General features: G+C 39.7%; 1 protein-coding gene across 6 annotated transcripts in view; it reads left to right on the top strand.

Annotated features, from left to right (window-relative positions):
• THRB (thyroid hormone receptor beta) overlaps positions 1 to 15,388 on the top strand; it is a 387,212-nt gene that overhangs the window by 150,346 nt on the left and 221,478 nt on the right. For 5 of the 6 annotated variants that reach the window (XM_060099500.1, XM_060099502.1, XM_060099499.1 and 2 more), the window contains one exon: positions 4,621 to 4,692. The exons of the other annotated variant lie outside the window; for it this stretch is intronic. The gene's annotated coding sequence lies outside the window, so the exon portion shown is untranslated. The remainder of the gene's footprint in view (positions 1 to 4,620; positions 4,693 to 15,388) is intronic. 6 annotated transcript variants of the gene reach the window in all.

Raw genomic sequence — 15,388 nt, 5'->3', positions numbered from 1 at the left:
CTATCTTCTATGGGGACATCTGTTTTTTGAGAGAGCCAGGGGTAGGTCCTATATTGGTTATATCTAGTACACAACAACATTTTGTACAGTTACCTGGGAAAGTAACACATTACCTCAAAACTCAATGGTTTGAAACACTTGGCATTCATAAGTTCACAAGTCTGAAGATTGGCTACTGGCTGGTCCTTTGAGGTCCGGCTGGGCCCACTCGTGCATCTGTGGTCAGCTGGGTGGTTCTGTGTATCTTGCCTGGGTGCTGTCCTATGTGTGGGGCTTGGCTGCTCTAGGCTGATCTAGGATGGCCTTGGCTGAGACGTGAGTCAACACCACTCTGTGTTTCTCAGCCATGACAGGCTAGCCCAGGCATGTTCTCACGGCAGTTACAGAGGAACAAAGCAAACACATAAACATAACAAGAACTTTTTCAAACCTCTAGATGGAACATACCTGCTAACATTCCATTGGCCAAAGCAAGTCACCTGACCAAAGCCAAAATCAAAGTGGGCAGGCATATCAGCTGAACCTCTTTAGTAAGAGGAACTGCAAAGTTACATGACAAAGGGTAGGGACAGGGAGGGCCGAAGATGTGACTGTGAATACAATGCAGTCAGTCTATATCAGGATCCACAGGTTTGATGAGAGAGCCAAGACCAAAGAAGTAGAGAGATAGATGACATTAATGTATCGCCATAATAGTAACCCCCCTTTTTTTTTTTTTTGCGGTATGCGGGCCTCTCACTGTTGTGGCCTCTCCCATTGCGGAGCACAGGCTCCGGACGCGCAGGCTCAGCGGCCATGGCTCACGGGCCCAGCCGCTCCGCGGCATATGGGATCCTCCCAGACCGGGGCACGAACCCGTATCCCCTGCATCGGCAGGCAGACTCTCAACCACTGCGCCACCAGGGAGGCCCATAGTAACCCCTTTTAAATGAAAATTTTGCAATAAAATACACATTGTGTATTGGCTAGTTTGTTCTGTAGAGTTCATTTGTACATAGTTACAGACTGAAGAACATAGACCAAGTAAAGAGCCATTTATAACTAACATATTAATAAACCAAGCTAAGGGGACTTTATTTATCCTTAACCTTCAATTCGCATTAATTGGGAGCAGTCATGGGAAATGGGGCCAACCTTACCTCAGGTCACATGGCTTAACAAAATGAACTGTTTCATGCCCAGAAATAAATGCCTTCCAAATATAAATATGAATCAGTTACAAAACAGAATATTTTGAGTACAAAATAACCACACTGTTAATATATTTGTGTCCCAATTAAAAATGTGTAAGGAACACGCATTCTGGGCTAAAGTTGTCCCAGGGAGTGATTCTCATTTTTGCTTTGAATCTTGTGTAAACAAACCGGGCAGCCTCCTTTAAGCCATGAGCAAATCCACGGCTCCCTGTTTTCTAAAGAGAAGAAGAATTAAAAATGGGAATGTTTAAGTTGGAAAGGTCTGGGGCTTGACCTTGCTGCTTTAAATTTCATTTCCTTCATTACTAGGAAATCACTTTGAGTTTGTCTTCTTGGAGGACTCTAATTTGGTTTGTTCTTGATTTGAGCCACACCATGAAAGAGATGCTGTCTGTTTGTATTATAGCAAAACTTGGAAGCCACTTCAGTGGCACTGTTTTCCAGTTGTCTTCTCTGCTGTTTTAATCTTTAAACCTGAGCGTGTTCTCAGTAATTCACAATGAAGCCCATGACATCCTACTGCCTGAGCGAGAATCCCAGTTAGCCTCTTTTTCACTGGCTTTGGGCATAATTTTAAATCTTTCTCCGAGGGCTTCCCTGGTGGCGCAGTGGTTGAGAATCTGCCTGCCAATGCAGGGGACACGGGTTCGAGCCCTGGTCTGGGAAGATCCCACATGCCGCGGAGCAACTAGTCCCGTGAACCACAATTACTGAGCCTGTGCATCTGGAGCCTGTGCTCTGCAACGAGAGGCCGTGATAGTGAGAGGCCCGCGCACCGCGATGAGGAGTGGCCCCCACTTACCGCAAGTAGAGAAAGCCCTCACATAGAAACGAAGAGCCAACACAGCCATAAATAAATAAATAAATAAATAAATAAATAAATAAATAAATAAATAAATAAAATCTTTCTCCGACTCTGAACAATGGGGTTTCCTCATCTAAACAATGGGGTTATTAGTAATACCTACCTCATCTGATCATTGTGAGGATTAAATTAAGTGAAATTAGGTGAGATAATTAGCATAACCCAACCCACAAAATGTGCTTAAGAAGTGGTATATATTAAACTGCTTATTGTTACTAATTATTATGTGAGAATGTTTAGGTTGTTTTCACTGAGTCAGGTTCATGTATATTCTTCAAAGTATAAATCAGAATTATACCTTCAAAACATAAGTTGAGGTTCAATATTGTTTACATATAAGGCACTGATTGTTTTTAGGTATTAGTGACAAGGGTAGCGGTGCATATCTATTCACATTTAAAACCACAACAGTTACAAACAAAAGCTTCTTTCTGGCTTGTCAATTTAGTCTTTGAGAACGCTTTTAGAATATGCTTCTTTTTTTCTTTTTTTAATTGAAGTATAGTTGATTTACTATGTTGTGTTAGTTTCTGGTGTACAGCAAAATGATTCAGTTATATTTTTTCATATTTTTTTCAATATAGGTTATTACAAGATATTGAATACAGTTTCCTGTGCTATACATTAGGACCTTGTTGTTTATTTATATATAGTAGTGTGTATCTGTTAATCCCAAACTCTTAATTTATCCTTCCCCCTCCCCACCCTTTCCCCTTTGGTAATGGTAAATTTGTTTTCTATGTCTGTGAGTCTGTTTTGTAAATATGCTCCTTAAATATCTTGGTCTTCAGCCTTAAAATATTAGAGCTTCCAATGTTCTTGCAAACAGTACAGTGATACTGACAACTTGGGATTTCAATATTTACGACAAAAGCAAGTGGAGAGAGACTTTGAAGAAAACAAATACCACCTCAAATTCTTCCTTAATGTTGTTTGAAAAGGGAGGAAAATTAATAATAAGCAGATCAATTTTTAACAAATATGTTTTACCTTTCAATACACTGACTGTCCACTCTGCATGGAACCATAGCAGAGAAGACAGAGCAGCATCTTGGGAAGCTCAGAGTGGAGTTGCAGAGAAAATATGCACATACATACATACATATGCATGCACACACACGTAACCAGCACACAGTTTAATGGTATGACAGGTGCTTTCATGGTGTTAGGTGGAAAGGCAGTGACTGAGCTGAGACTTAGTGCAGTCAGCATGGTCAGTTCACACACATGATGTTGAGAGTCTAAGTGTAGAACGATAGATACACATATGTAGGTTCATATCATATAGGTAAATGAAAAACACACAAGCACTGTTCATTGTCCTGGATACTCATCCTGTATGTAAATGTTTTAAAAAAAGGTACTGGCAAGATACAAATTCATGGTCTGGCCTTGGAGTGGGTTGTCAAGGAGATTATACCTATGCTCTATTTTATTTAACAACAACAAAAAAAAGGGGGGGCTTCCCTGGTGGCACAGTGGTTAAGAATCCGCCTGCCAATGCAGGGGACATGGGTTCGAGCTCTGGTCCGGGAAGATCCCACATGCCGCGGAGCAACTAAGCCCATGCACCACAACTACTGAACCTGCGCCCTAGAGCCCGTGAGCCACAACTATTGAAGACTGCATGCCTAGAGCCTGTGCTCTGCAACAAGAGAAGCCACCACAATGAGAAGTCTGCGCCCCGCAATGAAGAGTAGCCCCTGCTCACTGCAACTAGAGAAAGCCCGCGCGCAGCAACGAAAACCCAATGCAGCCAAAAATTAAATAAATGAATAAATAAATAAATTTATTTTAAAAAAAAAAGAGAAGATGGGACAAAATGTTGTCAATGGTCCATTCTGGGCAGAGGGGACCCAGACATTTGTCCTGCCAACCTGTGCTTCCCTATGATCTCTAAGTTTCCCACAAGAGCAACTACAACTGTGGGGCCACAGCCATGGAAAAAGAAGCCCCTCGCTTGCTGGGCAGACAGACACTTGGAGATGTCGTCTGCTGCAGGAACAGATGCCCTGGTTTCTCCTTCATCTGTTTACACCTGGGGGAAGAGTCCCCAACAACACCGCACTTGACACCATCTAGACAGCTCCGTAGCTTCTTCTCGGGTCCCCCATCCTGACGTCTCACAGGGGCACAGCCCCGGCTGAGATTTGCTGGGACCTATCCTGGGAACCATCCTCTGACACCCAGCTGGACCCTTTTTAGCACAAAAGTTCTAAATTGTTTGATTCACATTTTCCTTTTAGTCCTCTTCCGAGGCTGGGAATCCAAAACCCCGGAGTCCTGTGCAGAAAAGTAGGTTCTTGGGATCCACAAACATTGTCTCATGCCTATAATGTGTTATTACAATCCTTGTGTTAAAGTCCCTTTCTCTGAAACCAGCTCCCCTTTGGAATGAGATTTTATCTAAGTCTGTTTGCATGTATTCAAAATCAGAGACAGCTCTGAAACCAGACCCCATTTAAACATAGAAAGAAGAGCAGTGGCGAATTAAGCAAATGTTGGGGGAGTTTAAAAAAAAAAACACCTATTTATCTTCTTGTGTTTCCTTTTTTCCAGATCTGCATTTTCCCTCCCATTGGCCGTCCTGCGTGGGTACCAAGTTCCACACGGGATTTCATGGATTGTCAGGTCAGATGTTGGGCTTGACTTGGCTGTTTGCAGCTTCTTGATTTTATGATTGCCACTTTTCAGCATTATGGGAATGATCTTCTAGTTTATGGCATTACTGCTGCCGTTATTTAAGATGGTTTTGAACTGTGTGGGTAATCAGATACGTGATTTTGTGATTGCCACTTTTCAGCATTATGGGAATGATCTTCTAGTTTATGGCATTGCTGCTGTTGTTATTTAAGATGGTTTTGAACTCTGTAGGTATTCAGGAGGAATATACAACATTCGATGGGTTAAAAATAAACATAATGGTGAGAAGGACGCTTCAAATTCATTTGGGGGAAAAAGGAGTAATAACTGGACAGAGAGAGAAAGGAGCGCATTTTTCATTTGTTATGTGGAAAAATGCTTGATGGAGGACCACAGTCCTTTCCAATCTCTCTTTTCCTTGAGCGCTAAAAAAACCAAAAGGATCAGCTCACCCTTGGTTAGAGCAAGTCAGGTAGGGCATGTGCACCTGTGCAGTGAAGACCCTCTTCCATTACTGACAAGCCCATACAACTGCCCTCCAGTCCCCAGATGTTTTGGAAATAGCAGGCAGCCTGTTCAGTTTGGAACACTAGGATGTCATTTGGAACCCAGTTTGTTTACATTATTATAACAACAGTTGCAGTTTGTCTCTGCAGTTAGGGTTGTGTCAGCACTTTCCTTTCTGTGTTTATTATTTTTAGCAGTTAAAAGCTAACCAGGAAAAATGGCTTTCTGGCGGTGAGGTGACATTCCGGCTGAGCCAGGGTCTGTGGCGTCTATAGATGCACTGGCTGGCTGTGGAGTCGGGCCTTTTGAATGCTGCCTTTGTGCTTCCATCGCCAGGGCCTCTGGCCTATTGTCCAGCCGCCTCAGTTGAGGTGGCACTATCTGATTGTAACCGGTACTAATATTACAGTGTTCGGTGCCCAGACCCTCCCCAGGGGCCCCCAGTCTGGCGGCCTCTGTCTCCCAGCTCTCTCTCCAGGGGACCAATCCCAGCTCTCATATCAGAAACGCTATTTGTAATTTATAGAAGGTTCCAGGGAAAAGGATCGGTAAGGATCGGCTAGCCCTGCAGTTCTCTAACTTTTTTATTTTTATTTTTTACAAAGAACCCTTTACCCAAATGCAATCTTCCAGTGAAATGCAATTTGTAAGACCTGGAAAAGTACAGCTGTTCTGTTTGAAGGAGAGAACCCCAGTTTTCAGCCTCCACTCCACCCACCCGCAATCAAGGTGGCTTCTCAGGTCCCCTCCCCCAACCAAGAAACCTATGACTCCTCAGAATACTTGCACACTGTCTTCACAGGGCGAGCCCCTCAATTTACAGAGAAGGAAACTAAGAGGTGATTTTATAGATGCTTAAAACATGAGACATTAAGCACTAAAAAAGTACACTGCATTCATCCGTTTTTATTTAGTTCTAAAAAAGGCACAGCTAATCTACGTAATAGCAATCAAAATAGTGGTTACTTTGGGGAGAGACCAGATTGACTGGGCAGGGATGCAGGGAATTTTTCTGGGGTGATGGAAATGTATGTCTTCATAGAAGTGTGGGTTACATGGCATTTGTCAAAACTCATCTCCTTTTGCTATACGTAAATTATACCTCTGTTAAAAAATTAAAAGAAGGAAAATAAAGCAAAGAAAATTTAACTGTTTTGTGAATGAAAATACTGAGAGCTTCCTGAAATACTGAAAATACCAATGGTCTTTCTTAAAGCTATGTGCACTCTTTATTGAGTGGAATCTACAGTCATTATGCAAAGTTGCAGAAGACAAGAGACCACGCTGCTTTTCCAATTATTGAACTTTCTTTGTTCAATAATTACCAAAACCAGAAAAAAAAATCTCAGAGAATTTCAGACAACAGAACCCCTGAATACCTTCTGGGGTCTTCTAGCCAGTAATGCAGCTAAAGGATGATGTATGGGATTCCTGGCGGTGGAAATCCCGAGTACAATACTTGATTCATGCATTACTTTGACACGTACTGTTGGTAATGCTCGGGAAATTGTTCATAATTTTTTAACCTTTGCTCCTTCATCTGAATGCTTTTTCGGGACCTGTGAAATACAAGATTGCTTCTTCTATATCTTATCAGAGTTGAACTTCTGGTGACACGTTGGAATTCAGGCCTTTAGTGACACCTCTATCCTTGCAATAAATCATCTGGACCCTTTAAAAATGACTTTTCTCCCCTGGAAATACTTGGAGCCAAGTCTACTTGAATTCTTCTATTTGTGTGTTTTAGAAGTCCGGCAGTAACATGGAAGGTCATTATTTGGGTTGAAATGCTGCTAAGGCCCTAAACCCGGGCAGATAGGACCCTGTGGCCAACTTGCCCTTTAGAGCCTCATGAGGAGAGCGGGCTGAGAAGAACAAGGAGAATGCTTTTGAAAAGGAAGTGGTGATAGTGTTGGGGGATAGTAAGAGAGGGCAAGTGAGGGTCACGTGAAACAAGGGCAGAAAGGATTGAAAGATATCGTTGTCCCTCTGTATCTGGGGGGAGTAGTTCCAGGACCCCACATAGACCAAATGCTCAAGACCCTCAAGTGCATAAAACGGTGTAGTACAGTCGGCCCTCCTTATCCGTGGATTCTGCATCCACAGATTCAACCAACCCCGGATTGTACCTGAATGTTCCAGCCTCTGAGGCTGTGTGACTTTTCTTCAAGAAGAACAAACTGCTACTTTAGTGATTTCCCAACAACGGGCCAAGATCTATTTCATTCACAAAATGGATCCACATGACCAAAAATTTAGTTCACTAATGAAGCAATGGCAAAACAGAATCATTTGTAAAAGGAACATTTTTTTTTAAACCCACACATACTGCACTCTGCCTGCACGGACACACAAATGTCCTCATCAAATCAAATTTAATTCAGCAAGGTTTATATCCAACCAATTTAGTTTAATGTGCATAAGAGCAGAAGTGAAATGGCACAATGGAAGAGTTTGAACAGGATTTGCTTTTTTGCAATTCAATGCCCATTTGAAAGGAACTGTTTCTTCAAGTCATTCATTGAGTCAGCTTATCCAAATGGCAAGTACCAAGAAGAATTGTATGACTTCTCCATTCCAGGGACTTGGAGCAAGTGATTCTCCCAGGGCCAACGTTCTTGAAATGTACGTGTGTATGTATGTGTGTGTGCATTCATCTGCAGGTCAAGGAGCGTTTGGAAAATGCAATGTGTGTGTAGTCAGATTTCAGTTATTTGTGAGAATGAGAGTAAAACATCAATAACTGAAGTCCAATCAATGGATATTTTTTCCTGTTTACTTTTAAAAATTAGCAACCTGGACATTTTTAACCCCTGAACTGCTTATGAGGTCTGTGAACAAGTGGGAGTATATCCTGATTTGAGTTTTATCTTCTTCTTTCTCCCTCAACTATTTTTTCTATTGGTGCTGTTGGGCTAATAACAACTAAAAAACAGGATGAAAGAAAAATAGCAAACACCTTAATGTGCATATTATTATTATTCTCAATTTCCAGACAAGGAAACTGAGGGTAAAGGTTGAGGAGCAATGCCTGAAGATTTTGCTGTCATAGTGGCAGGGCTGGGCTTGAACTCAGATCTTTCTATCTGTGAGCCGCTGTCTTAAAAAGAGAAGCAATGGATTGAAACTAATCATCATATTACACTGGCTGGAGCAGAAAAATACCTAAATTTGTGGAGAGAATAAACTAGTATTTGGGGCCTGCCCATAGCAGAAAATCTTAATAACAGTGACAAACACACAAAATTTTATTTTTCTCTCCAGGGCAATTGGGGGTGGTTCTCTTATCATCAGGGACTCAGGTATGTTCTATCTTTCTGTATTTCTATTCTTAAGCATATGACTTTATCTTCAAGGTTCCTTCCTAGGTCAAGATGACTGCTGGAGCTCCAGCCCTCACACATAAATTCTAGGCAGCAGGAAAGATGGGAAGAAGGGGGCAAAGGCACCCATTTCCAGCTGGCTTTCCTCTCTAGGAGGGCTTCCCTGAATTCCCACTTCACGGCTTCTGCCTACAATCTCATGTACCGACTCCTGGTTGCAAAGAGTCTAGAAAATGTAGTGGGTACTTTGCATCCAGAGGTGAAGTGAGATTTGGTTGTAAAGGAATAGAATGGAGGCACCTAGCAGATTGGTCACAATCAGACAGCTATTAAAGGCTTTTCAATTTTGGAGAGGCATGATCAGGATGGTGCTTTAGAGGAACTGATCTTGTAGCCAACTGGTTGATGGATAAAAGGGGGAAAAATGAAGGACTCCAATTTGTAGTGATGAGTTTTGTATTACTGAGGTGGCACTGGGGACAAGAAAGATCAATGTGATCCAATTTGTGAAGAATGCATTGACCAAGGAGAATGTATTCACTAATTAGCCGTGCAATTCAAAACTGGGTTTCAACAAACACACACACACATGTTTGTGAGGTGTGTGTATGTGTATAAAAATACATAGTATATACATATTCATATACACATATGTATATGTGTATGAATGTGTATGTGTATATGTGAGTAAATATATATACATACACATATATATATGAATGGAAACCAGGGAAAGACATTTAGCTAAACTTCTAGGAAACAGGATCCAGATAAACAAAACAGTCTCGTGTTGTCTTTATATGCAGAAAATTGGCTGGAAATTTAATGATGCGGTCTATTGGCAATAGATAAATAATGCATAAACAAATATATGCAGGCATACACACAACAGAAACAACATAAAACTTTTCTAGGGCTCCATACCACCAACTGCAATAATTTTTAAATTTTGGCATCCCTAAACAAAGAAAAGGGAAAAATTAAAAGGAGCTAAATTATAAACTTTTAAAGGAATAAGAGGTGAAGGCATTGTAAACATAACGAAGAAGTTATTCTAAGAAGCCAAGCTAAAGGAAGTAGGAAAGTCAGGGCGGAAAAAAAAAAGTTTTTCTTTCCCTCTTCTCTCTCTTTCTCCCTTCCTTTCTTTCTTCCTCCCTCCCTCCCTCTCTCTCTCCCTCCTTTCTTCCTTCCTTCCCTCTCTCTCTCATTCTCTTTCTTTCTTTCTCTCACTCTCTCTTACTCTCTCTTTTCTTCTTCTTTAACTTTAAGAGGGGTAGAATCATGCATTTGGTAACCATACATTCATAGAGTTTTCATTATGAGCTCCCAAGTGTGAAAGAAGTTCAATTCCAAGCCATCACCACATCACTTTTGTTCAGCCAATGAGCAGCAGGTAACATCTTGCCATTTGTGGATGACAAAATCAAAGCCTGCCTGTGGTGCTGGTAGGATGGAGCCAGGCCCCCGGCATGGCTGTTTTGGAAGTCCTCACACCCGTGGTACACGGTACCGCCACATATACAAACACATCTTGCCTATGTAACCCACAGGGCTGGGCAAAAATGACCGAGTTTGTCAGTACAACTTTCTTGGTACTGTGTGTTTGACATCTTTGGCTGCAAGGCAAAATGAGTTTTCATTTTAGCTTTTTAAGTCAGCTGAATAAGCAGAACTTGATTTTCTGATTTAACCCTCCCTGATGGCATTGTGCAAAGCTAGCTTGAGTCCTGTTTTTCCCACCGCACGTTGGAGACGAGTGGGTCGGCGGGGCCCCAGCTGTCTGCTCTTTCCTGCATCTTCTCAGGAAGCCTGTCGAGGCAAGTGTTGTAATTTCTGCTGTAACGTCCTGGACAGAGTCTCACATTAAAAAGTAAATGCCTATACACTTAACATAGTAAAAGAACAAAAACATGCATGGGAAAAACATGCCAACTAAAATAGTGGCTACTTGGCAAAGAGAAGGGAGGGAGAGGAGAGAGAGAGGGACAAAGGTCATGGTGTTTTCTTACGTTTTATTTCTTATGAAGAGACAGATGAAACCAATAGAGCAAATCAGAATGGTGGGCCATGTGTATCTGTAATATTTTTATATGCCCTTTTAAAAAAATTTTATTTTATATTGGAGTATAGTTGATTAACAATGTTATGCTAGTTTCAGGTGTACAGCAAAGTGATTCAGTTATACATATACATGTATCTATTCTTTTTCAAATTCTTTTCCCCTTTAGGTTATTACAGAATATTGAGTAGAGGTCCCTGTGCCATACAGTAGGTCCTTGCTGGCTATCTATTTTAAATATAGTACTGTGTACACGCCAATCCCAAACTCCTAATTTATCCCTCCTCCCCACCTTTCCCCTTTGATAACCATAAGTTTGTTTTCTATGTCTGTGAGTCTGTGTCTGTTTCATAGATAGTTCATTTGTATCATTCTTTAGATTTCACATATAAGTTCTATCATATATTTGTCTTTCTCTGTCTGACTTAACTTCACTCAGTATGATCATCTCTATGTCCATCCATGTTGCTGCAAATGGCATTATTTCATTCTTCTTAATGGCTGAGTAATATTCCATTATATATGTGTGTGTGTGTGTGTGTGTGTGTGTGTGTAATATTCCATTGTATATATGTGTGAATGTGTGCACTGTTTCGTAATTTTTAAAACTTTTTCTTTTCTTTCTTTTTTTAGGCTATAGACATTAACATTTTATTTATTTATTTTTAACATCTTTATTAGAGTATAATTGCTTTACAATGGTGTGTTAGTTTCTGCTGTATAACAAAGTGAATCAGCTATACATATACATATATGCCCATATCTCCTCCTTCTTGCATCTCCCTCCCACCCTCCCTAGCCCACCCCTCTAGGCAGTCACAAAGCACCAAGCTGATCTCCCTGTGCTATGCAGCTGCTTCCCACTAGCTATCTATTTTACATTTGGTAGTGTATATATGTCCAGGCCACCTTCTCACTTCGTCCCAGCTTACCATTCCCCTTCCCCATGTCCTCAAGTCCATTCTCTACATCTGCGTCTTTATTCTTGTCCTGCCCCTAGGTTCTTCATAACCTGTTTTATTTTTTTTAGATTCCATATATATGTGTTAGCATACAGTATTTGTTTTTCTCTTTCTGACTTACTTCACTCTCTAGGACAGACACTAGATCCATCCACCTCACTACAAATAACTCAATTTTGTTTCTTTTTATGGCTGAGTAATATTCCATTGTATATATGTGCCACATCTTCTTTATCCATTCATCTGTTGATGGACACTTAGGTTGCTTCCCTGTCCTGGCTATGGTAAATAGAGCTGCAATGAACATTTTGGTACATTACTTTTTTTGAATTATGGTGTTCTCAGGGTATATGCCCAGTAGTGGGATTACTGGGTCGTATGGTAGTTCTTTTTTTTGTTTTTTTAAGGAACCTCCATACTGTTCTCCATAGTGGACATATCAATTTACATTCCACCAACAGTGCAAGAGGGTATCTTTTCTCCACACCCTCTCCAGCATTTATTGTCTGTAGATTTTTTGATGATGGCCATTCTGACTGGTGTGAGGTGATACCTCATTGTAGTTTTGACTTGCATTCCTCTAATGATTAGTGATGTTGAGCTTCCTTTCATGTGTTTGTTGGCAATCTGTATGTCTTATTTGGAGAAATGTCTATTTAGGTCTTCTGCCTATTTTTGGATTGGGTTGTTTGTTTTTTTGTTATTGAGCTGCATGAGCTGCTTGTAAATTTTGGAGATTAATCCTTTGTCACTTGCTTCATTTGCACATATTTTCTTCCATTCTGAGGGTTGTCTTTTGGTCTCGTTTATGTTTTCCTTTGCTGTGCAAAAGGTTTTAAGTTTCATTAGGTCCCACTTTTTTATTTTTGTTTTTATTTCCATTTCTCTAGGAGGTGGGTCAAAAAGGATCTTGCTGTGATTTATGTCATAGGGTGTTCTGCCTATGTTTTCCTCTAAGAGTTTTATAGTGTCTGGTCTTACATTTAGATCTTTAATCCATTTTGAGTTTATTTTAGTGTATGATGTAGGAAGTGTTCTAATTTCATTCTTTTACATGTAGCTGTCCAGTTTTCCTGGCACTACTTATTGAAGAGGCTGTCTTTTCTCCATTGTATATTCTTGCCTCCTTTATCAAAAATAAGGTGACCATATGTGCATGGGTTTATCTCTGGGCTTTCTATCCTGTTCCATTGATCTATATATCTGTTTTTGTGCCACTACCATACTGTCTTGATTACTGTAGCTTTGTTGTATAGTCTGAAGTCCAGGAGCCTGATTCCTCCAGCTCCATTTTTCTTTCTCAAGATTGCTTTGGCTATTTGGGGTCTTTTATGTTTCCATACAAATTGTGAACTTTTTTGTTCTAGTTCTGTGAAAAATGCCAGCAGTAGTTTGATAGGGATTGCATTGAAACTGTAGATTAGTTTGGGTAGTATAGTCCTTTTCACAATATTAATTCTTCCAATCCAAGAACATGGTATATCTCTCCATCTGTTTCTATCATCCTTAATTTCTTTAATCAGTGCCTTTTAGTTTTCTGCATACAGGTCCTTTGTCTCCTTAGGTAGGCTTATTCCTAGGTATTTTATTCTTTGTGTTGCAATGGTAAATGGGAGTCTTTTCTTAATTTCACTTTCAGATTTTTCATCATTAGTGTATAGGAATGCAAGAGATTTCTGTGCATTAATTTTGTATCCTGCTACTTTACCAAATTCATTGATTAACTTTAGTACTTTTCTGGTAGCATCTTTAGGATTCTCTATGTATAGTATCATGTCATCTGCAAACAGTGACAACTTTACTTCTTCTTTTCTGATTTGGATTCCTTTTATTTCTTTATCTTCTCTGATTGCTGTGGCTAAAACTTCCAAAATTATGTTGAATAATAGTGGTGAGAGTGGGCAACCTTGTCTTGTTCCTGATCTTAGTGGAAATGGTTTCAGGTTTTCACCTTTGAGGACGATGTTGGCTGTGGGTTTGTCATATATGACCTTTATTATGTTGAGGAAAGTTCCCTCTGTGCCTACTTTCTGCAGTGTTTTTATCATAAATCGGTGTTGAATTTTGTCAAAAGCTTTCTCTGCATTGCTTGAGATGATCATATGGTTTTTCTCCTTCAATTTGTTAATATGGTGTATCAAATTGATAGATTTGTGTATATTGAAGAATCCTTACATTCCTGGGATAAAGCTCACTTGATCATGGTGTATGATCCTTTTAATGTGCTGTTGGATTCTGTTTGCTAGTATTTTGTTGAGGATTTTTGCATCTATGTTCATCAGTGATATTGGCCTGTAGTTTTCTTTCTTTGTGACATCTTTGTCTGGTTTTGGTATCAGGGTGATGCTGGCCTTGTAGAATGAGTTTGGGAGTGTTCCTCCCTCTGCTATATTTTGAAAGAGTTTGAGAAGGATAGGTGTTAGCTCTTCTCTAAATGTTTGATAGAATTCACCTGTGAAGCCATCTGGTCCTAGGCTTTTGTGTGTTGGAAGATTTTTAATCACAGTCTCAATTTCAGTGCTTTTGATGGGTCTGTTTATATTTTCTATATCTTCCTGGTTCAGTCTTGGAAGGTTGTGCTTTTCTAAAAATTTTGTCCATTTCTTCCAGGTTGTCCATTTTATTGACATATAGTTGCTTGTAGAAATCTCTCATGGTCCTTTGTATTTCTGCAGTGTCAGTTGTTACTTCTCCTTTTTCATTTCTAATTCTATTGATTCGAGTCTTCTCCCTGTTTTTTCTTGATGAGTCTGGCTAATGGTTTATCAATTTTGTTTATCTTCTCAAGGAAGGAATCAGCTTTTAGTTTTATTGATCTTTGCTATCATTTCCTTCATTTCCTTTCCATTTATTTCCAATCTGATCTTTATGATTTCTTTCCTTGTGCTAACTTTTGGGAGTTTTTTTGTTCTTTCACTAATTGCTTTAGGTGTAAGGTTAGGTTGTTTATTTGTGATGTTTCTTGTTTCTTGATGTAAAATTGTATTGCTATAAACTTCCCTCTTAGAACTGTTTTTGCTGCATCCCATAGGTTTTGGGTTGTTGTGTTTTCATTGTCATTTGTTCTTGGGTATTTTTTGATTTCCTCTTTGATTTCTGCAGTGATCTCTTGGTTATTTAGTAGTGTATTGCTTAGCCTCCATGTGTTTGTATTTTTTACAGATTTTTTTCCTGTAATTGATATCTAGTCTGATAGCATTGTGGTCGGAAAAGATACTTGATACAATTTCAATTTTTTTAAATTTACAAAGGCTTGATTTGTGACCCAAGATATGATCTATCCTGGAGAATGTTCCATGAACACTTGAGAAGAAAGTGTATTCTGTTGTTTTTGGATGGAATGTCCTATAAATATCAATTAAGTCCATCTTGTTTAATGTATCATTTAAAGCTTGTGTTTCCTTATTTATTTTCATTTTGGATGATCTGTCCATTGGTGAAAGTGGGGTGTTAAAGTCCCCTACTATGCTTGTGTTACTGTCAATTTCCCCTTTTATGGCTGTTAGCATTTGCCTTATGTATTGAGGTGCTCCTATGTTGGGTGCATAAATATTTCCAATTTTTATTATGTTTTTCTTGGATTGATCACTTGATCATTATGTAGTGTCATTCTTTGTCTCTTATAATAGTCTTTATTTTAAAATCTATTTTGTGTGATATGAGAATTGCTACTCCAGCTTTCTTTTGATTTCCATTTGCATGGAATATCTTTTTCCATACCCTCACTTTCAATCTGTATGTGTCCCTAGGTCTGACGTGGGTCTCTTGTAGACAGCATATATACAGGTCTTGTTTTTGTATCCATTCAGCCAGTCTATGCCTTTTGGCTGGAG

This window comes from Mesoplodon densirostris, chromosome 5 (genome assembly GCF_025265405.1).
Source record: "Mesoplodon densirostris isolate mMesDen1 chromosome 5, mMesDen1 primary haplotype, whole genome shotgun sequence".
Lineage (NCBI taxonomy): Eukaryota > Metazoa > Chordata > Mammalia > Artiodactyla > Ziphiidae > Mesoplodon > Mesoplodon densirostris.
This window is presented reverse-complemented; position numbering and strand designations above follow the sequence as displayed.